The 27,588-nt window shown below is 32.7% G+C and overlaps 1 pseudogene; it reads right to left on the bottom strand.

Moving 5' to 3' along the window:
- Nucleotides 1-5: 5 nt before the first annotated feature.
- LOC126032151 (cytosolic acyl coenzyme A thioester hydrolase-like) lies at nucleotides 6-27,565 on the bottom strand (annotated as a pseudogene).
- Between the last annotated feature and the right edge of the window lie 23 nt (nucleotides 27,566-27,588).

A 27,588-nucleotide genomic window follows, 5' to 3' on the forward strand; every position in this document is an offset into this window, starting at 1 on the left:
GAGGCCTAAGGCCTCTGCACCTGGCCCTGGCATTTGGCCTTCTTCTGCAGGTACCAAACTTTTTCTTCATCGAGGTGCTTCTTCTAGTTTTCTGTCTTGGGCAAATGCTGCGGCACAGGTAGTGGCCAGTCCTTGGCTCAGGTACACATAGGTGAAAAAGACACTTGCCTCCCGGCAGCACTTCTGCGTGCTGTTGACCATGGGCATCCACCAGGACCTCCATCTTCACCGACCTATTGCTGGTGAAGGTCATGCTGGCTGATATAGTGAGGAAGCCGACTTTCCTGATATTGTCTTGGAAGTTGATGGCGTCCATGGTAGTAGTCACAGTGCCCGTGGCATGGATGCCAGTCACCCTCCATGAGTTTCATGGTGACCCTTCTTGCACGAAGTAATGTAAGGTTTAGTCTGAGGACCCTACCAAGTATATCAGACTGGACTGGCTGCAGCTGACTGTGTTGGGCTCAGGGTTGGTCACAGACTGTGAAATGTCATTATACTTCACCTGGCAAGGAGCACAAGTATACTCCTGGCTTTGAGTTCACAAATCATTCCTGGAGAGCTCAGGGACCAAATGGGGATCAAAGCTATGTCGCCCAGGTGCAAGATTCCCTACTCGTTGTGTTATGACTCCAGCTCCTCCACTTCTTGACTATTGAAATTAAATGTTGCAATAAACCTGAGAATAAGTATGGTTCATCTATTTTCTATTTTTGTTTTGAGGAGATTTATAGAAGATGATAACTACAGATACATGTTGCAGGAATAATGATTGAGACTTACAATTTAAAAGTAAGAAAAAATAGAGGACGGAGCTATCACACAACAGGTAGAGCATTTGTCTTGCACATGGCCCACCCGGATTCATATATTCCCCCAGGCCTGCCAGGAGCAATTTCTGAGGGCAGAATCAGGAGTAACTCCTGAAAGCCTCCGCGTGTGGTCTAAAATAAAACAAAAATAAATAAAATAAAATAAAAAAATGAAAATACAAAACATTAATATAAGACATAAGTTATTAGATCAAATAAGTATATCAGTAAATAAAATTATATATCTAATAAGTATGCCAAATGTAATACGCTAATCACTTAAAGTACTCATATAAGTACATATATAAAAATAAAATTATAACTATATGATGCTTGAAAATATGCATTTTAAATATATGTAAAATAAAAATGCAGGAAAAAAGTTTTCCTTTTTGAATAATATTCATACTGTACAGATTTCTCAAAGTAAAGAGAACTTGGCTCAGCAATTTAATTCTTTTACCTATTCTTAAAAATAAATCCTTGATTCTAAAAGATTTATGCATATTCATATTCATTCCAGCACTGAGTATACTAACCAAGATAAGGAAATACCCCAAATGTTCAACAACATACTTGTAAAAAAATTCTGAAACAGAACCTGGAAAGGCAGTATAGGAGACAAAGGCTTATTGCCTTGTGCACAGTGAACCCGGATTCCATCCCTGGCACCACATATGTCCCCTGAGCACTGCCAAAGTGATAAGGAATTACAGAGCCAGTAAAAGCCCTGAGTATCACCAGGTGTGCCACAATCCCAAAATAACAAATCAAGCAAGAAGCTGTGGGATATATTCATAAAGGAAACTACGGAGCTATAAGTAAAATGAAATCTTGCTATTTTCTGTAACATGGATTGAACCAGAGAGTATCATGTGAAATAAAGCAGGTCACAGAGAAAGGACAAGTTCTGGATAACCTTATTAATTTGTGATAAATAGAAAGACAAAGCTAGATAATACATAACACTGATGAAATGTCTGAGCCTTAATTTCAAAATCCTACTAAACATTTTATATCTGTATGTGATAGAGTACATTTTCAAAGTAAAATTTATATACATTTGCCCTATTAAGACTATGTTGCCTAAATCATAAAAATATAATTGATAAAAAAGTGGAAAAGTCGCTGGCTATTTTATTGCTAATAACAAAGCTACAAAATACATATAAAAATAGATGATGACATATCCGCAGGTTCCTGAAGTATTATTTGGTTGATTTTGACCACATTTAATTATTAACATTGCATACTTTCAATAAGCAGACATGATACTCAGTAAATATCAAGAAAAATTCTTAAACTAAAAAAATTCTGCCTAAATTTTAATATAGAAAATCTGTTTTAACAGAGAAACTATTTATTATATTTCTATATACAGCTAATTGAATTAGATTTGTTATAAACATTTAGGGGAGAATATAATGTGACTTGATTTATACAACACTAATGTATCATTGTTTTTAAGATTAATATATTTAAGATAGAGTTGTATGTTCTTAACATATATTTTTACCAAATTAGCAACAATATGTACATAAACCACATACTACATAAAGAAAAATTAAATTTAAAAATGTTTCTGGGGGCTGGAGCAATCGTACAGCATGTATAGGGTACTTGCCCTGCAGTAGGCCAACCTGGGTCTGATCACTAGCATCTCACATGCTTGCATGTTTCCTATAGCACCACAGGAGTAATTCCCAAGCTCAGTGCCACAAATAACCCATGAGCACTGTGGTTATGGAACCCCAAATATTTTTCATGTGGCAAAATATCACCTTTTAGTACGTAATTCTAACTCACATATTTAAATTTATTCTATTCTTTTCAATTTTGTTTATTAGTAATGAAATTTACTTGTTAAATTGATTTCATAATCTACTAATGAGTTATGAACACAAACTTGAAAATTAATACTTAGGCTAAAATGAGAATGTTTTGTTAGATTAAGTCTTTAGCTTTATTATTATTATTTACTTATTTATTTTTTTGTTGATTTCATTGTTGTGGTTTGGCTATTGAAGTGGATGTCTCCATTTATATTTATTTATTTATTTTCTTCTTTTCTTTTCTTATGTGTTCTGCCACATTTTTTTTATCTCAATATCATGGTGCATACCCCCCCTTTGTTTTTTTGGAATGTTCACTGAATATTTTATTTGACAGTTCTTTATGTACTATTGTGGTGTTTAACCTTCTTTTTCCCCTTCATCTCTCAAACCAAGGATGAAAGCCTCTAGAAGGACTCCGCCCATTTCCATCCTTTTTTCTTTTTTTCTCCAAGTTATTATTTTTCTCTTCTTCAAACAAAACCACATAACTCTAACTATCTAGTCGTGCCTCCCAATTGGGGGGAGATAAGAGAGGTACCAGGTGTAAGACCACTAAGTACTAAGCTAGGCACAGAGGGGACCACTTACTCTAGCAGCCACGGGGGTGAGGGAAGAAGATATGGGAGGTAGGACGGGAACGAAGGTGAAGTGAGGACAATTTGGTGATGAAAATTCCCCTGATTTTATGTTAATATGTACCTAAAATATTATTGTCAATGATATGTAAGTCATTATGATTAAAATAAAAATTACATTAAAAATATTGTTTTTAGATAAATATAGTATAAATAAATCTATAATATTGCAATCATAAAAAAGAACACTCACTTTCACCAGTGCAACCTTCCCACCACTAATTTTTGTTTTTCTGTTTGTTTGTTTGTATTTTGGTTTTGGGGTCAAACCCAGTGTTGCAGAGGGGTTACTCCTGGATATGCACTCATAAACCGTTCCTGGCTCTAGGGACCATATGGGATGCCGGGGATTGATCTTAGGTTCCTGGGGGCCAAGTGCAAGCAAACAAATGCCCTACCACTGTCCTATCACTCCATCCCTCCACCACTAATTTTTTATAATTCAAACTCAGCTACAAACATATTTGTAATCATGGTTCTTAAACGAAGATATCATTTTCAAAAAAGATAGATGTTAATAAAATAGCTAAGGGGAATCTTATTTACATGGCAAAAATATTCCATATTACAATATACATCTTATATAAAATGAAGGTATACATCATTGTAATAAAATAATCATATTGAAAGCATAATAATTGTATTCAGTATATATTATTCATTCAATATATTTTATATTATTTAGAATATCTGGGATTACTTCTTACAGTTAAATGGAATATTCTTATAAAGAAGGTTTCTTGAAATATTTTTTTTTGCTTTTGGACTACATCTATTATTGCTCAGACCTTATTCCTGAATTTGTGCTTAGGGCCCACTCTTGATGGTGCTGAGGAACCATATGACTTACATAGTATTGAAAACAATTGACTGTATGATAGTGTTCTACCCATTACACATCTCTATGGCCCCAGTATTCTTCAAATATTAAGATGTTAATATGCAATGAATAAGTATGTAAAAGGAAAGAGAATTACAAATATTGAGGAAATGAACTAGAGTGAAATAATATCAAGAGAAGAAAATTTATGGTAGATCATGTACCAAAGAAAACAAAATAAGCTGTACACAAAATGTGTGGCATTATCACTAAAAATTGATTAAAGGTGAGCCTGAATATGAGCCTGTGAGGTGGCACCAGAGGTAAGGTGTCTGCCTTGCAAGCGCTAGCCAAGAAAGGACTGCAGTTCGATCGCCGGTGTCCCATATGGTCCCCCCAGGCCAGGGGCAATTTCTGAGCCCTTAGCCAGGAGTAACCCCTAAACATCAAGTGGGTGTGGCAAAAAAAAAAACAAACAAAAAAGATGAGCCTAAATATATGAAATAAAGAAAATATCAATATCAAAATTTCTAAGAGCAAAAATTACTTGTAAGATTATTAGCCCTATTGAGTCCATCTTGTCAAGTAACGTGATATGTTATTCATTTATACATTAGATTAAAACATAACTAGCAGAAATGTGCAGTGATTATACATATATCTTTGTAGAACAAACTGAATAAATTCAAGATAAATACTTGTGTTAGAAAAGAATACTTGTGGGTAGCAGAAGGTTGGATTAATCTTTTTGATCCATTTAGCCACTCTGTGTCTCTTAACTGTTGCATTTTGTCCATTGACATTGAAGGAGATGATTGTCATGAGATTTAATGTCATTTTTGTGAATAAGTTTGGTGTGTCAGTTGGTCTGTCTTGTCTTAAAGTAGACCTTTCAGTTTTTTCCTTAAGGCTGGTTTTGCATCTGTAAAGTTTCTGGCTGTTGCCTATCTGTAAAGCTATGTATTCTTCCTTCAAACCTGAATGTAAATTGGGCTGAGTGCAGTATTCTAGGTGAAGCCTCAATTTCATTCAGTCTAGTCACAATCTCCCACCACTATCTTCGGTCCTAGAGTGTCTTGTGACATGTCTGCTGTAAATCTTAAGAATGGTCCTTTGAATGTGATTTCCCTTTTTAATCTTGCTGCTTTCAGTATTATACCTCTATCTGTGGGATTCGTCATTGTGACTAGGATGTGTCTTGGGGTATTTTTCTTTGGGTCTCTTTTAGCTGGTACTATTCTGGTACAAGACAAGGCTGTCCTCTCTCACCACTCCTATTTAGCATAGTACTGGATGTACTTGCTATAGTGTTTAGGGAAGATAAAGATATCAAGGAGATCCAAATAGGAAAGGAAGAAGTCAAGCTCTCACTGTTTGCAGATGACATGATACTCTACTTAGAAAATCCTAAAGACTCTACCAAAAAGCTTCTAGAAACAATAAATTCATATAGCAATGTGGCAGGCTACAAAATTCACACATAAAAATCAATAATGATAGGGAAGAAATGGACATTAAGAAAAAAATTCCATTCATGTTAGTGCCACACAAACTCAAATATCTTGGAGTCAGCTTGACTAAAGATGTGAAGGACCTATGCAAAAACTATAAAAACTTGTTCCAAGAAATAAGAGAGGACAAGCGGAAATGGAAACACCTACCCTGCTCATGGATTGGCAGGGTTATCATCATTAAAAGGGCAATACTCCCCAAAGCATTGTACAGATTTAATGCAATCCCTCTAAAGATACCCATGACATTCTTCAAAGAAGTGGATCAAACATCTCTGAAATTCATTTGGAACAAAAAACACCCTTGAATGGCTCAGCAATCCTTGTGAAAAGGAATATGGGAGGCATTACTTTCCCCTATTTAAAACTGTATTACAAAGCAATACAAAACAGCATGGTATTGGAATAAAGACAGACCCTAAGATCAGTGGAATAGGCTTGAGTACTCAGAGAATGTTCCCCAGACATACAAGCACATAATTTTTGATAAGGGAGCAAGAAATCCTAAGTGGAGCATGGAAAACTCTTATTCACTGCTGGTGGAAATACTGTCTAGTCCAGCCTTTATGGAAAACAATATGGAGATTACTCAAAAATACTGGAAATTGAACTCCCATATGATCCAGTTATTCCACTCTCAGGGATATACCCTAGGAACACAAAAATACAATTCAAAAATCCCTTCCTTGCACCTACATTCATTGCTGTGCTATTCACAATAGCCAGACTCTGGAAACAACCAAGATGCCCTTCAATTGATGAATGGCTAATATGGTACATATACACAATAGAATATTATGCAGCCATTAGGAGAAATGAAGTCATGAAATTTTCCTGTACATGGATGTACATGGAATCTATTATGCTGAGTGAAATCAGTCAGAGGGAGAGAGATAGACACAGAATAGTTTCACTCATCTATGGGTTTTAAAAAACATAAAAGACATTTTTGCAATAATTCTCAGAGACAAAAGAGATGAGGGATGGAATGTTCCAGCTCAGGATATGAAGCTCACCACAAAGAGTGGTGAGTGCAGTTAGAGAAATAATTACACTGTTAACTAGCATAATAATGTGAATGAATAAAGGATTAGAAAGCCTGTCTCACATGCAGGTAGAGGGGTGGGGAAGAAGGAGATTTGGGACATTGGTAATGAGAAGGTTACACTGGTGAGGGCGGGTGTTCTTATCTGACTGAAACCCACCTACAATCATATTTGTAATCAAGATGCTTAAATAAAAATATTAAAAATAGAAGAGAATATGATTTGTCTTACATTTTTAAGTGTTACTTTATAATTTAAACCACTATAGTATGATATTGTCAAGTTATATTATACTATCATAAGATGTTTTATTTAGAGTCATCCAAACAAAAAAATAATTTATATTCACATGTCTTTTCACTTAGGAAATGTTTTCTACAGAAACATTTTTATGACCTTATTTATATCATACATTATTATATGCGCATTTTATTTATTTAAAAAGAACATAAACTTATAAAAGAGTTTTCTTAAGTACAAATATTATCCTCATTTTGTATATATGGGAAAATAGTCTAATGCATTTTTATTGCAATTTATAGATAAGAGAGCCTGGATTTGAACCCAAGTTACCTTACTTTTAACCAATGTTTTAAGGCCAAGGAGTGTTCCATATTATATCTACTTTTTATTTTTATATTTAAAAATGTAAATATTATGTATCTTATGTAAGCAACTTTGAATAGGGAGGATTAAATATTATTGGAAGATTATTTTGTGAAAATCATTATTACTATTAGTATCACTACTTAAATAAAATGAAATGAACTGTAGCCTATTAGAGTCCCAATAAGAGTTGTGTATTCAAAGGTTTTTTATTTAGATTCTCATAAAAGCTCATAAAATCAATAAAAATAAATTAAATTCCCATTTAGCAAATAGACTTTCAAACAAGAAGAGATGTGGTTCTTTGTGAGTAAACTCAATGCTCTTTGATTATGGAAATTTATAGACCAGAAAAAAATCAGAACCCCAAGATTAATTTCAATATGATTAGAAGTTTGGGCTGAAATCTAATATACAGGTTTGAATTCCACCTAATTTAACTTTATCACATCAATATGAGTGTACATGATGCCAGTGATGTCAGTTCCTGGGTGAGTTCACGACCTTGCAGAGAACAGCTTAGGTTGTTGTGATAGACTGAGAATGGTGTAGAAAAACAAAGAATGGGTGGGGGGGTGTATAAAATAAATTATCCCGATAGACTTTAGAGAGATGACTTATTTATTACAAAACCGCTAAATAGCCAATATAGAAAACAGGATTAATTTGTATGTGAGAAATTTGAACAAAATGGAAGCAAAGGTAGTTACTGATCAATTGTACATGCAGCGAGAGTATCATGTCTGCAGGAGTGACTGGGGTACGTGACCTACGTGACAAGGGGAAGCACAGGATTTGGTTTCTATTGCGATATATATCAGATGTTTGATCTAATAGCTGTTCTGCTTCCTCTCTTACTTGGGGAAGGGTTGCCTCGGTCTACAAAGTCAATTCACCTGGGGGCCGCAGGAGGCAAAGTCAGGGTGATCCTTGAGTGCAGATACGGTAGTAAGCCTTGAACATTGGGGTGTGTGACCCAAACAACTAAAACAAAACAAAACAAAAAAAGATTCCTCTAGGGCAGGGCCTCAAAATGTTGTACGGAGGGCCGCAAATGGCCCGCAGGCCGCGAGTTTGAGACCCCTGGTCTACAGGGTGCCTCCTTTCAAGGGATCCATTCAGCAGGTGTGAGAATCTGTCCTGCTAGAGGTTACTCTTAAAGGGTCTAAGCTCGTTACTGAAGGGCCCAGGCTACAATGAGCATAGTCGAGATTAAAAAAATTCAAAAAATGACTGCACACACCTGTTATCATTGTGTTTGTGTGTCAATGGTAGTGTGTGCATGTGACTATATATATATATATTTTTTTTAAGAAATTTTCTATACAATATTTTTTACTTCTTTGTGCCATTGTGAACTTGGTTTCATATATATTTTTATTTTATTTTCTTTCCTTTTTTCCTTTAATTTTTACATTTATCTCTGCCACTTTTGTTTGTCCTGATATCATGATTATTGATTCTATTAAAGAAACATAGATTAACAAATAAATGTGCATAAGAGAAAATATGATGATAAATATTGTAACATTTTTAGAGAGATATGTCCAAGGTAGACAAACATGGTGTTTATACTCTTATATTTGGATGTCAAATAACAAGGTAATATTTGCAACATACTTATCCTATAATTATTGTTTTTTTTTTCTTGGTCATAGCAAGCAAGTAATAGGGCTTATACTAGATCTGTGCTCAGGGATAATTCACAGTGTGACTCAGGGGACCTTATACAGTGCCAGGGTTTCAATCTGGTTTAGCTGCATCTAAGGCATATGCCCTACTCTCTGTACTGTTTCTTCAGCCCCTAGTTTTTGTAACTGTGACAAATATAGGAAAAGGAATTTTCTAAACAAAATTGTCAGTTTTGGATCAGTCTAATTAAAACTTGGGCATTTTTAAAATCAACTGTAATAGCAATAATGTGTTTAGGAATAAATCAAAATAAACATGGAAAACAAGTCTTGCTCTATGAAGAGTATTGTACAAAGTACGGAGGTAGATTTAGAATTATTAGATCATAAGCTTTGGAAGAGTCATGCAAAGCATTCAGTCTAGTTTAGTACAAATAAAATAGTTTACCCTAAAATAATTAGATAATACTTAAAATATTTCAAAAATAAATTACTAAGGGAGGAAATATTAATTATAATTATGTATAATCTGAAGGTACAGATGTATTAAATGTTTATTAATGGTCTCTACTAGATTATTAGAAATGAATGTAAGTAATTTAAAATTTAGAGAACAAATTCACCTATATGAGAGTTGTGTTTTTCAACTTGTGTTAAAACTTGTGATTATGGGCCAGAGTGGTGGTGCAAGTGGTAGGGTATTTACCTTGCACACACTAACCTTGGACAGACCGCGGTTCAATCCCTTGGCATCCCATATGGTCTCCAAGCCAAGAGCGACTTCTGAGCATATAGCAAGGAGTAATCCCTGAGCATCACTAGGTATGCCCCCCACAAAAAACCCAAACCAAACAACTTGTGATTAAATCAAGCTTGATTTTAGATGGTTACATACTCTCTATAACATTTCTTAATTTTAAATAAAATAATTTAGACATGAAATAATATGTAAAATGAGAAACAATGATACTCAATGTGGATTGAGGTACTTCAAGTAGAATGAGAACTAGATTTGAAATTCATCTTAAATACTAAAGCAATGATTACTTTCTTATTATAGAATAAGTATCTTAAGGCATATATATGTAGTAATTTCAAAATTATCAAATAATTTTAAATCTCAAATTTTTCTTCTCTGTGTTATTTTATACTTATTTTTTAAATTTAATTTTGCTTAAATATTTTTTCTACTCTTCACATTATGTTTGCTTAGGCAGACAAAGTAAACAAATATACAATACTGGGCTATCTAACAATAAATATAAAGTTATTTATGTCTCTTTTATCTTTGGGTGTTCTAAAATATAGGATATTTGATCTAGAAGTTTATAAGGCAGAAACCATAAACGACATAAAATGACAGAATCTCTGAGCAGAAAAAAAAAAGAATAAAGATTGTGATGTCTGGTTTCAGACAGAGAATTACTGATTGTTTTTTTTAAATATGTTTATTTAAGTGCTATGATTACAAACATGTATGTAGTTGGGTTCCAGTCATAACTGTTAAAGATTCAGAAGTAATTGCAAAAATATAAATTTTACATGACAATAATCTATTTTTTATGAGAAGAGGTCTTACAATACTGAGGATAAGAATAAGGAACAGAACAAAAGCACATTTTTATTTAAAAGAGGTCAAGTATGAGTATAAATTAAAAAAAATATGAAGACAGCCCTGACCAAAAGAAAATGTAAGGCTTTGTGACTTTTAGAGCATACAAAGGTATTTCCAGTAACAAAAACATTGATAGATTTCACAGGCAAAAAGTAGAAATTGAAGAAGCAGCCTGCAAAAGAACAAATAAACTTATCTTCACTTAACACTGTATAAGACTAGTTTTATAACTTTTACTCAAAGATGTTTTTATTTATTATATAGTCCTTCATAGGATACTGGAGATTACATTTATGTTATCAGTTTATGTAGGTAAACCAATTATTTAGGATCCTGAGTGGTGGCACAGCAATAGGGCATTTGTCTTGCACGTATTGACCTAGGATGGACCACGGTTAGATCCCCTGGCATCCCATATGGTCCCCCAAGCCAGGAACAATTTCTGAGCACATAGCCAGGAGTAAACCCAGAGCATCACTGATGTGGCCCAAAAACAAACAAAAAAAGAATTTTACAAATGAATAACAACCGAACAAAAAACAATTATTTAAACTTCACAGGAATTAGTTTTGGTGAATAAGGAGAGGTAGGTAATTGGTAGAAAAGTAAACACAAAATAGACTGAATTTTCATCACAACTCAGCTTGTCCCGTTGTTTTGAAACACCCAAATGCTCTAATTCTCACATTTAATTCTTATTGGTCTGGTAGGTTATCTCTATAAAAAACACATTGCTTCAATTTACATATTTGTAAACCTATGCCCAGATTATTGGGGCAGTACCATTTGACTTGGATGTTAGAAACTTCAACATGGGGAAGTTTATCACTTATTCAAAACACTTAGATTTTATTAAGCACGTGTCTTGTACTGAGTGTGGAGGTAATAACAAGCATATTTAACCAAAAAATTATACTTTTATCTGTAACTAGCATGTGGCAAAGGGAACTGCTATCATAATCGGTAATTTTCATTGTTAGAGAATGTAGTGGAACACTGATGGTAGCTTCTTTGGGCTACGAGACATTTGAATACACTGGGTTTTCTGTCTAATTTGAAAGAGTGAGAAAGAGTGAGAGGAAGAGAAGAAGACAGAAACATACAGAGAGAAAGAATTGCATTAGCTCTACAACTCTACCAAAGATATTTGATGCTTGAAGATGAGAAAAGAGCTAGTGAACAAGTCAATGCAAGTATGACAAGTTCTCAGTAAGACTTGCCCATTGTTTTCTTGTTGACTATTATCTTCTATGCTGTAATTGAAAGGGCATATTACTTAAATAAAATATTCAGAATAACTGAGATTACTTTATTATTCCTTATTTAAATATAATATATTTTTTCTGCCATGCTGGTGATGCTCAGGGGTTACTCCTGGTTATGTGCTCGGAAGTCACTCCTGGCTTGGGGACCATATAGGATGCTGCGGATCAAACTGAGGTCCATCCTAGGCTAGTTTGTGCAAGGCAGAAGAAGCCTTATCACTTGCACCACTGCTCCGGCTCCTTAAATACAATATTTATATCACTATACTGGATTATATGTACTTTTTACTAAAACTTTCTTAGGACCCATTAAAAATTCAAGTTATATTATCAGTGCACTGATATTTAGCCAGCATATTTTTTCAGGAGGTCTTTTTAAAAAAATTATTTAAGCACAATGGTTACAAAATGTTCGTAATTGGGTTTCAGCCATAAAATGCACACACACCCTGACCAATGCAACTTTCCCACCACCATTGTCCCCCATTTCCTACCTCTCCCCACCACTACCCAGTCTTGACTGTTGTAAAAACTCCTTCAGATTGAACAGATTGGGTTTTAGAATAATATTTTAAAATAATAATTAAACCAAACTCATTAGTTTTACAGCAGATATTCTGGTTCTAGGCTAAATTAGTCATCAAATATGCCTCTTCTTTCTATGTATGTTTTTCACTGTAGTTGATTTTGGAGAATAAAACTGAATTAATACAATACCTTTAAAATTTCCCTTGAAAATGTACCTATGAACATGGATAGTAGTAGGCCCAGGTGTTGTAGCAAAGTTAATTAGAATGGTCACATTATGCATATCTCAGAAGTTGCATATCCAATGCAGATGTTCAAGTTCTTAATGTTCATTCAGATGTCTTTAATTGCTGCATTAAAGAAGAAAAGCTATGATGCTGTGATCTTTTGAGCTTGGGCAGAGCTGTTTTTGTGAATTCATGAGAAAACTGAATAAATTGAAGTGCAAAATCTTTTATAGATTCATTTGGAAATGATTCTTCTTGCATTAGCCAGTAATGTGCACATCTTACATAATAATAGCATTGCTATTAATAGGACCTTCATTTTGGATAGACTCAATATACAACACTTAACTACATGTTTATGTGTATGCTGATCTCTTTTAAAGTACCAACTTTGATATAAGATGCTAGTGTCACATGACAAATATGTCTACATCTCTTATGTTCCACCATTATACCCTATATTATAATTTTGGTTGAACATTTATTAATTAGCAAATTATACATTTCATAAATTTGCTGCAAATGAGAGATAAGTACAAAAGTCCATCAGAGAGATAGAAATAAAACCTACATTACTATTATTACGTTAAGCCAATTGGAAAATTTTGCTTTAGATTTGTGACAAAACAGACTTATTGGTGTCAGAATTACTAGGTTAAAAGTTGGTAGCCTTAAGTAGCACTGGGAAACCTCAGACCTTTGTCTGTTTCCTTTGCTGAGTTTTACAAATCAGAGCAAAATAAAAGAAAATTAAAGTAGTTTTTAATGATGCTTATTTAGTTCTTCCAAATATAACAGTCTAAAAATTGATTGTCATTTCAAAATGGTATACTCTTTCCATACCAGAACAACATCTTGTTTTTTTTTTTTTTGGGGGGGGGGAGTCGGTGTTTGTCTACACCTAGCCATGCATAGGTGTTATTCAAGGCTTTAATGAATTCTACCTGGATGTGCTTTGGAGACTACATAGGATTCAAGAATTCTAACCAGGGTGGGCCAAGTGTAAGACAAACACCCTCTCTGCTGTACTATAGCTCAGTCCCCACATTTTGCTTTCTTAAAGCAAGGAACAAAGATAAGTCACCAAAGTCATTTAAAGCATACTAAGTGGAAATTGTACAGCTACAAAATTGAGCTAACAGGCAGGAGCATATGTTTTGCATGCAAGAGGCTTGAATTTAATCCCCAGCACTGCATGGTTCCCAGCTGTGACTCAAAACAAACAAACAAACAAAAAATTAAGCCAGGCAATATAAATTTTCTGAGAGCCTACTTCCTGCCCCCAATTCAGTTTTAAAGAATGAGTATAAAACTAAATTTCTGTTATATTGGTAAATACAGCTCACCTCATGTATCTATTTAATATTGCATTTATGAAATTAAAACAACTATCAATAAAAGATAACCTAAGAGGCTGAAATATTGTGAGAGGTTTTTATAAGCTTTTACATTTAAATTGAATAACAATTGAATTGTCTTAAGAATCTTACACTCTAATCAAAAGCATTAATATCTTATTTCTGCTATAATATGATAAAATCATCCAAAATTTCACAGCAACACATATTTGTTATCATATATGTCTAACATTTAGCACCATAAGTTTTATCAGAGTAAAGTCAAACTGCATATATTCATATTATCTGAAGACCATAGAGGGGAATATTTATTACCTTGTCTTTTATACCACTTAAGCCTCCTACATGTCTTAGCTTGAGTTTTTCTACATCTCCAAATGACAGGTGTGTTTCACCTCTCAGTCTCCTCTCTCAGAAAGAAGAAAAAAATTTCTTCATGATGTTTTTTTAATGATTTATATTAATAACTATGGTTATTTTTGGTCCAATCTTTAGATCTAGAATAATCTTAGCTCTCAACACTGCAAAGTTCCATAGCCATTATTAAGTTAGTATTTTCACAAACACAAGTGAGTAGGGCATAGATACTTTGGGAGAAACTATTTCCATGTTACCCTTTGTAAGCGTTTAATGTAATCTGGTAAGCATGCTTTCCCCTCATATTAGTGGCCATAGTCATTATTTATAAGAATCTGGGAATTCCCCCAAAATACTCAAACAGCTTAAATTGCAAAAAGTGTCATTTATGTTACAGCTAAAAGATAAGAAGCACATAATATCACAATAGACAGAAAAATCCAATACTCATTCTGGCAAAAAATAATAGCCAAACTAGAATAGAATTAAGTGTGCAAAAAATCCTGATGTTTTTTGATTTTTGATAGGAGCCCTACCATGATAATTCAATGGGAAAATTGTTTCTCATAAGGAATAATATTTGTAAAACTAAATATCCATGCAAAATAGAAATTTTATTCCAAACACATTCTAAATAAAAAAAATGCACTACAGATCTCAATGTAACAGCTGACTATTAAATTCTTGGAAGAAAATAAAGAAGTAAATCCTTATGTCATTGGACGGGGCAATGATATCCTACATACAGAAGGCAATGCTCAGCTATAAAATAAAACAAAATTAATTTACATCACAATCATAACAAAAAAAAGGTAACATTAAAAATTAAAGACATGTTCAAATGACATATTTGGTACCCAAAATACATAAAAAATTCTTAAACTATCATTGTTGTACAAGTGCTTATTGAAACATTTAGTTGATAAAATAATAGCAGAATATGTCTGAATATATTGTATATAATTTTATTGTGATAGATTTAGTATATCAAGAAAGTATATAAAAGTAATAATACTTCCCCGTTATTAGTCACATAATTTAATAGCTAATTTTATATCACTGTTAAGACCATTAACATATAATGTAAAAATATTAAGGGATTTGGATTTAGCAAATGTATTCAGATTCTCCCTAGATACTTAATTACCAAAGTGATTGTTGACAAATATTTTATTTTAATAATCTTTTTTGCCATTAAATGTATTGATTTATTGTCTATTTCCATAAATAATTATCTAGTGCTTGTTAGAGTTTTATGGTTCTAAATTTTAAAACATGTAATTTTACTTCATGTATTTTTCTTATAAATATATAAATAATTATATACACAATATAATTTAACCTAACTTTCTTGCAATGTCTTATACATATTATACCTATAGATAAAGAAGATATTATTGCAGTATAGTCAATTACTAAAGAGGTAAAAGTTTAGTTTTACTATTAAATAAAGTATTCTTAATTTTCACAACCTCTCATCATTATCACTTGTAATTTTAAAATCAATGAGTATTTTTATTTACTAGGCTTTACTGTAGTTTATTTGTATATATATTGACTTGACTTTGTAGTTTTTTTAATATATCTTGATAAGTACCAACAGACCTTAAAGTCACATTTTATTCTTTAAAATTTTACTTTAAAAGGTTAGTTAGGCACTATGCTTAGTTATATTTGATTCTGTGGAGTTGAATTTATAAAAATTTTATAGCGGGGCCGGGTAGGTGGCGCTGGAGGTAAGGTGTCTGTCTGCCTTGCAAGCGCTAGCCAAGGAAGGACCGCGGTTCGATCCCCCGGCGTCCCATATGGTCCCCCCCAAGCCAGGGGCGATTTCTGAGCACATAGCCAGGAGTAACCCCTGAGCGTCAAACGGGTGTGGCACAAAAACCAAAAAAAAAAAAAAAAATTTTATAGTAAGGTTTTAGGCATACCATGTTCCCTTATCAATTACATATGCACTTATTATCTCAATTTTTCTCCCAATGCTCAGCCTTCCTCCTTGACAAACACAGTTTTAAGTTAATTGTGTGTGTCAGATATTCCTTACTTTATACCTCTACACTGCCAAAAGTGGTTGAGGCCCATGTTTTTTGCTCCTATTATCTGCCATCCACTTCTTACATTCCCACTTTTGATACTTACTTTCACTAGTTCTATAATCAAGGACATGATAATCTTTGAAACCATGTATTTATTTATTTTATTATACTGTATGCCACAGGTAAGTGATATAATCCATCTTTATCTTTTTTTATTCACTTACTATGCTTAATGTGATATTCTCACATTGGATATTTTATCCAAGTTACAGTGAATAAAATTTCATCTTTTATTATAGCTACATACTATTCCAATATGTATATATACCATAACATTCACTTATGTGTTGTTGGACACCTACGTAGATTCTATATACTAGCTCTTGTGCTGTGTTGCAATAAATCATAATATTAATATGTCGTTTCTAATGAATTTTTTTGTATACTGAAAGTAGGTACCAAAAAGTGAACTTGTTGTGTGACATGGCAACTCTACTTTTACTTTTCTGCGAAACTTCCATATTATTTTTCATAGGAATTGAGCCAGACACAATTCCCATCAGATGATAGTGAAATAAACATCTTTGGGTGTTTTTTTTTCCAGGAGATGAAGTAATGAGATACCAAACTATAGTGGTAGAGAAGAGTGCCAGCGCTACAGAAAATATAATAGGAAATTTTTGGCAGAAATAAGCAGAAAAGGATAAAAAGGAATTTTAATTTATATCCCAAGAGGAATCAGAGGGCTAAACAGTGAATAACAGAAAAAGTGGTGACCATGAAATTATTGTTTAAAAGAGAAAGAAATAGATTGCATTACTGCCAGTCATATTTTAACACTAAACAAATTTTAATTTGAATTTTATCAAGTAGATGTGAATTTCTACTTTCTTCAAATATTTTCCCTGAATGAAATTTAATTTATTAAGTAAGAAAAAGTAGAACTGTAAATATATGAAGTACTAGTATATTTCTAGAAGTAAAAAAAGTTCTGATTTTTATGGTGTTAGGTCATTTCACTTGTAACATGCTTAACTACTTCATGATTTATTGATAAATAATTGGGAAAATAAAAACTAAGAAAGAATATAATCTTTAGTGACCTTGGTTTCTGTTTTTTATTGGTCTTTTACTTGAATCAAGAAAAGAAATAATAGAGGAATAAATAGAAAAAAAGGAATAAATAAATAATAAATGAAGAAATAGAAGAAAAAATATGCCAGGAAAGAGTTTCAGAAATGCTTAAGCACATGACTAAAATGACTAGATACTTTCAAAGGAGTTCTTGACTTAGAAACATACGATTTTTATTTTTATTTTTAGCCTTCCGAGGAGGGAAAATTTATGTTTCCCAGATTTGGGGGGAAAATAAAACATGTTTTTGAAAAATTTCAGCTAAGGTTTGTGGTTTTAGATATTATGTCTGTATAAGGTGGAAGAGTTTCAAAACAACCATGAGATACCATCTCACACCACAGAGATTGGCACACATCACAAAGAATGAGAACAATCAGTGCTGGAGGGGATGTGGATAAAAGGAACTCTTATCCACTGTTGGTGGGAATGCCGTCTAGTCCAACCTCTATAGAAAGCGATAAGGAGATCCCTCCAAAATCTGAAAATTGAGCTCCCATTCGACCCAGCTATTCCACTTTTAGGGTTATACCCTAGGAACACAACAATAGAATACAAAAACCCCTTCCTCACATCTATATCTATTGCAGCACTATTCACAATAGCCAGGCTCTAGAAACAACCAAGATGCCCTTCAACAGGCGAATGGCTAAAGAAACTATGGTACATATATACAATGGAATATTATGTAGAGTCAGGAGAGATGAAGTCATGAAATTTTCCTATACATAGATGTACATGGAGTCTATCATGCTGAGTGAAATAAGTCAGAAGGAGAGAGCGAGAGACGCAAAATAGTCTCACTCATCTATGGGTTTTAAGAAAAATAAAAGTCATTTTTGCAACAATCCTTTAAGAGGAGGGCTGGAACTTCCAGCTCACTTCATAAAGCTCACCACAAAGAGTGGTGAGTGAAGTTATAGAAATAACTACACTGAGAACTACCATAATCATGTGAATGAATGAGGGAGCTGGAAAGTCTGCCTAGAGTACAGGTGGAGGTGGGGTGGGATGGAGGAGATTTGGGATATTGGTGGTGGGAATGTTGCACTGGTGAAGGGAGGTGTTCTTTACATGACTGAAACCTAATCACAATCATATTTGTAATCAAGATGTTTAAATAAAGAAAAAAAGAAAAAAAGGTGGAAGAGTTTATCTGAAATGAGCATTTGAACATTCCAAGGTTTCTAATACAGTTTTAGTATAAAACATATTTTATTTTGTCAGAATTTTGGATGTGGATACCTTCTCAGTGAACCAATATAAAATGTCACAGTCAGAATGGTATTAGAAAAAAATTTTATTTTTTCTAAAAATGCACCAATCAAAGTAATAAAATTTAAGAGATTTAATGTATAGTACCTATATGCCAGTATCTAATGGATTTTTCCAGGTATGACTACTTGCAACTATGAGTCACTGTAAGCATATATATGTACATATACAAGCATATAAATATACTTTCTCTTAAAGAAAATATCTTTAACTAATTTAAAAATCCACTGTTTTAATCCATATTTTTAGGCAGTAGTCCTCAAACTATGGCCCGCGGGCCACATATTGTATTTGTATCTGTTTTGTTTCTTCATTGCAAAGTAAGATATATGCAGTGTGCATAAGAATTCGTTCATAAGTTTTGTTTTTACTATAGTCAGACCCTCCAATGGTCTGAGAGACAGTGAACTGGCCCCTGTTTAAAAAGTTTGAGGACCCTTGCTTTTAGGCATCATCAGCATCAAATACTGCTGTCTTAGAATGAGAGAACATAAAAGAATGTTTTATGGAGTCAATTTTATTCTCAATTTACACATTATAGTACAAAAATGAAGTTTTAAGCTTATGTAAAGAGTAAAAGCTGAAAAAAGCATTTAATTATTCTAAGTTGATTAATAAGTATTTTGAGATTCATTTAAAATATTTGAGATATTTAATTTAATATGCTCTACTTGTCATAGTTACCTTAAAATATGTTCTTGGTAGTTATATCTATACAATTTCTTCACTCAAAATATCTAAAATTAATTTTATCTCTCTTTTATTATTGTAACTGTGACTTAATTTTTTTTTTGTTTTTATTTATTTTTTGTTTTTTTTTTTTGGGCCATACCTAGTGACTCTCAGGGATTACTCCAGTCTAGGAGGTCAGAAATCGCTGCTTGGCTATGGGAAGCCCGAGGATAGGACCACGATTTGTCCTAGGTTATCTGTGTTCAAGGCAAATGCTCTACCACTAGTGCCACCACTCCAGCCCCTTAATTATTTTTGTACTATTTTTACTTACATACACATTTTTCTCCATAATAAAGCCCAGGATTTTTATTGTTTTGTTTTCTTATGGAGGCAGTATATTTACTATCTTATTAAAACACTTCCATGACATTCATTGAATTTCATAAAATCAGTTCTTTGTTCACATCTACAACTCCATTTATTTTAGATGTCACACCCAGCTGCTTTATAACACACATTCCAAATTTAGAATAAGTACAGTAACTAAAAACTGCTGACAGAAATCCTCTTCAGTCGTAAATTTTTCTTCATTCCTTCTTGAACTTCGGTGATTAGTTTAAGTGTTCAGTTTTCCAAAGGACTTCTTATAGGGTAATATTTTGTCATTTATTTATTAGTCCACTTGTTTAGGGTTTTATTACCTAATTGTAAGCTCCAGGAGAACAAGAAGTTTTTTCTATACTATCTATAAGACCTGTAAGTTATAATAATAAACCTAATAACCACTCACTAATAATTTCTGAATAAGTAAGAAATGATGGAGTTATCAGTTAATATGCATTGCTCTGGAAAAGGTTTAAGGGGGAGATACTTCTCTACTAGAATTTTAATATAGAATAATTTGCCTCTGTGTGCTTGGGGTAAAAAAAAACAATTTTTCTGACGAATATAACACAATATGTGAGAGGTTGCAACTTATGGGTAAAGAGAGGTTGACTCATGATTTAAGGTGCAACACAGGAATGCAAATGTTTATATTCCATTGTGATTAAGACTATATTTTTAATTGATGTTTTAGCAACTTTTCCAATGAAAAAAGTTCTGGGCTAGATATTATGAAGAAAAAATAGAGATAATCATCCAAAAGAGCCACAGTGAAAGCTGTTTTTTAAACAAGAACCTCAATTAATCAGGATTTTTTTTCAGTCTAAATTCAATCAATGCTCATTAGCAAGTCATTGTGACTGTATCTAAACACTGACTTTGTAGTTAAGTGTCTGATATTGGAAAATACCACAAAATACTTTAGATTGAATAAGCTATATTTGAGGTTCTTTTTTTAATATCTTTATTTATACACCTCTATTACAAACATGATTGTAGTTGGGTTTCAGTCATACAAGGAACACCCACCTTCACCAGTGCAACATTCCCATCACCAATGCCCCCCATCTCTCTCCCCCACTGCCTGTATTCCAGACAGGCATTCTACTTCTCTCACTCATTGACATTGTTATGATAGTTGTCAATGTAGTTATTTCTCTAAACTGCACTCACCACTCTTTGTGGTGCACTTCATATCATGAGTCCATTCTTCCAGCCCTCATCTCTATTGTCTCTGGACATTATTACAATAATGTCTCTTCTTTTCTTAAAACTCATAGATGAGTGAGACTATTCTGAGTCTATTTTCTCCTTCTGATTTAGTTCACCCAGAATAATAGATTCCATGTTGTATGTGGTATTTGAGGTTCTTAATGATTTTAGTCAAATGAAATCTCAAGAGAAAATTAATAGATTTTCTGAAAATAAGATGATCAAAAGTTAATGTAATTAAGTGGATTATAAATATCTACTTTTATCATCATTTGCAATTTAATTTTTTCAGTATTACAGAAGGTGGAGTAGTATGCAGTTACTATGGTTTAAAACAATAAAGTTGAAGAGTCTTTAAGGATAAACATAAGAAAATCTGATGAAATTTTAAAAAGTGTCATAAATCTCTGAACTGTTCATTTTTTACACACATATATATGCAGAAGCTTCAAATTGCCCTTTGATGTTACAATGCATACGATGGAATCTATTGTTCATAATTCTGTAAAACTTTAAAAGTGAAAAACTGGCTTTTATAAATTTCTAATTATGTTTATTGAAATCCAACTATATGATTCAGTTTTTTAAATATTAAAGTAACAAAAATATTAAAGAAATAGTTAAGCTAAACAAAAAGATCATTAAAATTTCTTGTATTTGTGAATTTATAATTTTATTTTCATTAACATTATAGTTAAATTTCCCTGAATAATAGTCTTTTTATTTCATCCTGTGATAAGTTTTTATTTTATATTATAATCACATGAATTTTTGAGATGATATTTTTTGTATATATTTTTTTATGTATCTTTAGACTGAAAGTTTTTTTACTGAAATTCTTGTGACATTATTCCATATATCAACAAAGAAAATTAACAAAAAGATTCTTAAATATGCAAGAAGCATTCAAAAAGCATTCTGAATTACTGCTATAGTAGATACATTGTAGTATATTTTTCTTTTGGATTCTAATGTCAGATTTTTTTGCATATATTCAGCTGTATTCAGGACTTACTACTGTCTCTGTGCTCAGAGATATGGGCCTGAGAAACTAATGTGATACCAGGATTAAAACGTGGATTGGCACATGCAAGGCAATATCTTCTGATATCAGAATTTGTTTTGGTTTTTGGTCTTTGGTCCACACCCAATAATGCTCAGAGGTTACTCCTATCTCTTTGCTCAGTAATTACTCCTGAAGGCTCTGGGGACCATATGAGATGCCAGTTATTGAACCCTGGTCGAATGAGTGCAAGGCTAACACACTACCAACTGTGACCCCTCAGATTTTTTGAAGTAAATAGTTTTATCTGAGATAAAGGACAGGATATCAAGTTACTTAAAGAAAATAAAAATCATTTAGACTTAGCTGAAATTTGGTAAATTACAGGAGTGTGCTAAGATAATTTACTGATACATTGCGAATTAAGTTGTTTTACAATTTAAGAAAAACTTATTTTTATTTAACTTTTCAATGATATAGATCCATGTTTTTTTAAATAAGATTTTAATTCACTCATCCACATGGCTGTCACTTGCTAAGAAAGAATGGGTGAATAATTATAAATATTGTTAAACATGCTGCTTTTGTCAAATTATAGAAAAGTTCAGAAAGCAAAACTACATTAGGTAAACTCCTCATCTCTAGCTGGTCAAAGAAATGTTTCAACACTACCTAGAAATTGATACTTTAGAATCAGGCATTATATGACATTGAAGATAAAGGAAGAAAAATAATTACTAGAATTTAGAAAATACTTAAAATGTTTTATGACTATTAAATACAGAATTATGTTTAGATAAATTTTGATGTATCCTAAGAAAATACAATACAAAATTAAAAAATGATCTGAGCTCTGTACTTCTGGGGATAGATAAGGAAATCATAGTAGATTTAATTTAAAAACTACTTTATTTTTCAATTAAAATACCATATTTTATGATAATATTCTATAATTCTGGATATTGTTAGATATAAAATAGCTTTTCTTTATCTTTTATGTTAACATATGAGATCACACAATTTTTTATATTATAAATTTGAAAGCCATAGGTGAAAAGTGTCAATAAACATTCAACATACTATTGACACTAAATCCGTCTTAGAAAAAACTATAGACCTTTTCAGACTCATTGGAGAGAAATGGTGTTATGTAGATAACATCAGGCAAATAGTTAATACTCAGCAGGCTGATGACTTATAAAGAAATTCTAGGACTAGAAAAAGAATCTCTTTTGCTTGCCTTGCATTCCAGATCAAGCAGCAAGTACACACTGTCATTGAACTTAAAACCATTTTTTAGACAAAACAGAAAGCAAACCAATATATCTCCAAATGACAGAATAATGGAAATGACATAAAACATTTTTGAAAATAGACTATCCGATTTAATTTCAAATATTTACTAAAATTCTTTATTGTGCTCCAATGTGCTTTAAAATATAATGATTTAATCTGTTACTAAATTTATGAGCCTAAGACTAATGTTTCATGTGCATCATTTTAGTTTATTATTTGTGTGGTAGTGGGATATAGCATTGAGAGTTGAGCCACACCCAGCAGCGCTCATGGCTTACTACCAGATCACAATGGGCAATGCTCATGTTACCCTACGTGGTGCCAGAGATTGAATCATGTATGTGAAAGGCAATCATTTTACTCTTTACAATATCTCCTCAGATTCATGTTTATCATTCATTTTATAGAAAAATATGGAAATTGAAGAAAATGAACTCAATAACTCAATATCACTTCTGCAATTTTATAAATTAGTTTTCTTATTGCTGGTATAATTGAGAATGACAAAAATGAATTAAAGACAAGTAAAAATTTTAACTTTATTAGTTGTGAAAGGCAAATAATTGACCTGGGTTATGTAGAATAGTGATAAAATGTAAATGGTAAAGCTTGAGCCAACATGTTAAATAATTAACACTAAAATAAGTACATTTTCTCATTGTGAGTTAAATCAATCATTAATATTACTTATTCAAATCACTTGTATGTCTCTAAACCATCTTAAAAACTGAAAAAGGCACATCTTCCAAGAGCAGTTGCTAAATATGTAATGTAATTCTGCATTGTAAAAATCAAACCTCCTCATAGTAAATTTTATAAAATTAGTTTCTATAGCAACTAAAGTGTTAGGGAAGGAAAGTTGAACAAAAGTAGCCAATCAAATGCATGTATTTAACAAGAAAAATTTTAATAATTAAATTTTCTTATATACGAATACTATTTTAATTTTTTTGTTTGTTTTTATTTTGACCACATCCGTTTGTCTGGGGGCTTTCTCCTACTCTGCTCAGTAAGCACATTTAACTGTGTTCAGGAAACAATATACAGTGCAGGAACCAAGTTAGATGTGTTTATAAGGCAAGAGCTTTAACCTTCTAGTACCTATCCACCCCAAACTATTTCTTTTTCAGCGTGCTTAGAGAAGTAAAGGAAAATTACAGGGAACTGAACAGAGATTTTTCTCTACAATTTTGGAGTTACATTTTTATAAAAGAATTAGATAAAAAATAAATATTTAAATATATAAAACCTTGATGAAGGTTTCATGTGTAAATCTAGAGAACTCAAAACTTTTTTAGGAGACCTCTGAATTTGAATCTGGTGAGAGTTTGGAAAACTCCCTGGGAAAATTGTATTTCACTGATGTTTGAGAAAAAAAAATGAAGAAAAAGGAGCAGTCAGGTAGATTGTGTATCATATTCAAGGCATAAAAAGTCATAAGCCAATAAGTTATGCTTTCTGCATCATTTAGCTGTATGACATTTAAGTGAGTAAATGACCAAAGATTTCTCTCATTGCTTCGAATGTATGTTATGTCTATGAAGCAAGACACAAGTTGGCACTGATAGGAAAAATAAAACGCTTAGCAGCATTTGAGTTAAATCTGTATCAATCCCTGTAGCAGAGCAAACTTTCAAGGTCACTATTCCCCTATTTCAAATTTATAATAAAGAGAAATCATGCAGTTCTGTCTGGGCCCAATATTTACAATCATGCTGTTCACTACATCAAGCAACTAAAGAGACAAAACGTTTGATGTAAGATGTTATATATGTATAAGTTAATGGTTACTGAGGCAAATTTTGTGCCAACCATGATATGAGTCACCTATTCAATAATGTTTCTATTGCAGTTGACTCACTGCCAATATGGCTTTTCTACCCTCAGCTAATAGCAGGGACTAAATTTGAAAGAAATTTGAGTTTGTTGTGGAATTCTTATTTTGAAAAGCTAAATTTTGGGTTGGAGTGGGCAAAAAAATGTCAAGTTTTATTTTCTCTATAAGTCATTGCTGACTTAAGGAAAGGTATTTATTAGATACCACAATTCATACCATTCCTTTAAATAATTAGACACTAAAGTATTTTTTTATCTAATGAATCTTCTGTAAACTTACCAGAAACTATTATAGTCCAGGCCATTTATTTTGTAAACACCAACACATATTTTCCATGTTTTTAAAATATCACTACACATATAATTTAATAAAATTATAAGCAAACAGCAGTTCTATATACATGCAAGTTTGTTAAGTTTAAGGAAAGACATAATTACTTTTATGCTTCAGATTCTTAAGTATACTAGAAGTTTACACATTCCAACATTCTTTGAGAATTATTTTTTAAGAAAACACTTAGATTTTAGAGTGTTGTTTTATTTAAATATACCCAGAGTATTCCTGGATCTGTACTCTAGGAAAATTTCTATTGGTTTCTGGGAGACCATAGGTGTTACAAGAAATTGAATCCACCTGCTTCTGCTATAAATCTCTGTTTGACTCATTTTTAATATGATTTATTTTTCTAGTTTTATGTTTTAGAATCTTCCTCAATTTATGCTTACAGAAACTAAATTCACTACTTCAATGATATAGCTCTGTCATGAAAACTCAACATTTATTTTCAATTTCGGTATTTCTCAGATATAATATATATGGTTATCACATCTTAAATCATATCTTTTATTTTGCTTGGTCTTGTGAATTTCTCCTAAATAGGTGATGAATCTTTTCTATTTCTTACTATTTCATTTCTTTTTTTTTATTTCTTACTATTTATATTGCAAGAAAAATAAACTGATGTTTTAAGAAAATTGACTGGCTTCCATTTATTTTGTAACTAATTAAATATTCTTATTAATTTATCTTCAACATAACTTTCAGGAGGGAGTATTCTGTCTTATTCCTGTCAACCACTTGCTAATATGTAACATTTATCTTTTCACATTCTGATGTCAACCAAATTTTCTTCATTTTCACTAATATATCTAAACACTGATAAATGTATCTGGCATGTAGCAAAATCAACAAATTCATTACAGGAGTGACAAAGTTAACTAGGCATGTTTCAATACATAGTTGTTATACCCTGCTTTTAAATATTAACAGCTCGTTTTCTTGAAAATGACAGCTTTCATTTTCAAATTATTATTAGAGATTAATAACATAGATTATGTAATCTGTAATTATATAATACTCACACTCAAAATATTAATAAAACGCACCATTCTTTGATAACTTTTATGAAACCATTGTGAATTATAAGTCCTTTATAATTGGATTTCTGGTATACAGTGACAGTGAATTAGGGCCATTCCCACCACCAGTGTTAACCTACCTCCATCAAAGTTACCAGAGTGCTTCTTTTACCTCCATCCATAGTCCCCTGGCCTGTCAGTGTAACAGGCCCATTTTAAGTTTAAATTGTTTGTACCTCTTGATTCTGTTGTTGTTGACTTTGGCTTGGGTATGTAGTTCTGTCCTAGTTTTTTATGTCCACCAATGCACCTGAGACCACTTGGCCACTGGCCCCCATCCTTCTTTATTTTTTCTTCTAAATTTTGTAGAAAAATACGAAAATATGAAGCAAAACATAGTAATTCATGGCGCAAGGTTCTACGAGAAAGGCAGTGGCCCCTATCTAGAAGATACAAATAAATTTATAAAAAACAAAGGGGATTGGTGGCATTTTTTCCCCCATAGGCACAGCAAACTTTGGAGGGAAATTGGAAAGGAAGTATCCTAAACCTAATGAAACAGTGTCCCTACTCTTGAAGCGTTCTGTCATAAGATCAGTTCCAGGCTTCAGGCATGCTAATAGTTCAATCTCAGTGTCTTCTTCAAGTTCCCACGAAAAGCTCTCCTCAATCACAGTAAAATGCACATTCGTTTCTCTTTTGTTTTTGAGCTACACCCAGCAGCTTTTAGAAGTTACTCGTGGCTCTGAGGGACCATATGGAATGCCGGGATTTGAACCACTCTCTGCCCTGGATTGGCTGCACGCAAGGCAAACGCCCTATTATTGTGCTATCTCTCTGGTCCCTGAAAGCACTATTTGTGTGTTTTTGTTTTTGTTTTTGACACACTGCCAAGTTTTTTGGTCCCAGCAGCTCAGAAAAAGGTGTTGGGCCTCTTGGTGGTGAAGCGAGGTTTGTGCTGGCTCTGCAGGACCCGGTGGGGCAGTGGGTACTTGATCTTGGAGTCATGGAATTGTTTGAACGCTGGACCTCGGCACTTGCAAGCAGGGATCTTCTCCACCTTCATGATCTGGATGGAGTGAGTCCTGGCGATGCTGGGCACCCATGTCACTGTCTGCTGGGTGAATGG

Source organism: Suncus etruscus, chromosome 16 (genome assembly GCF_024139225.1).
Source record: "Suncus etruscus isolate mSunEtr1 chromosome 16, mSunEtr1.pri.cur, whole genome shotgun sequence".
Taxonomy (NCBI): Eukaryota; Metazoa; Chordata; class Mammalia; order Eulipotyphla; family Soricidae; genus Suncus; species Suncus etruscus.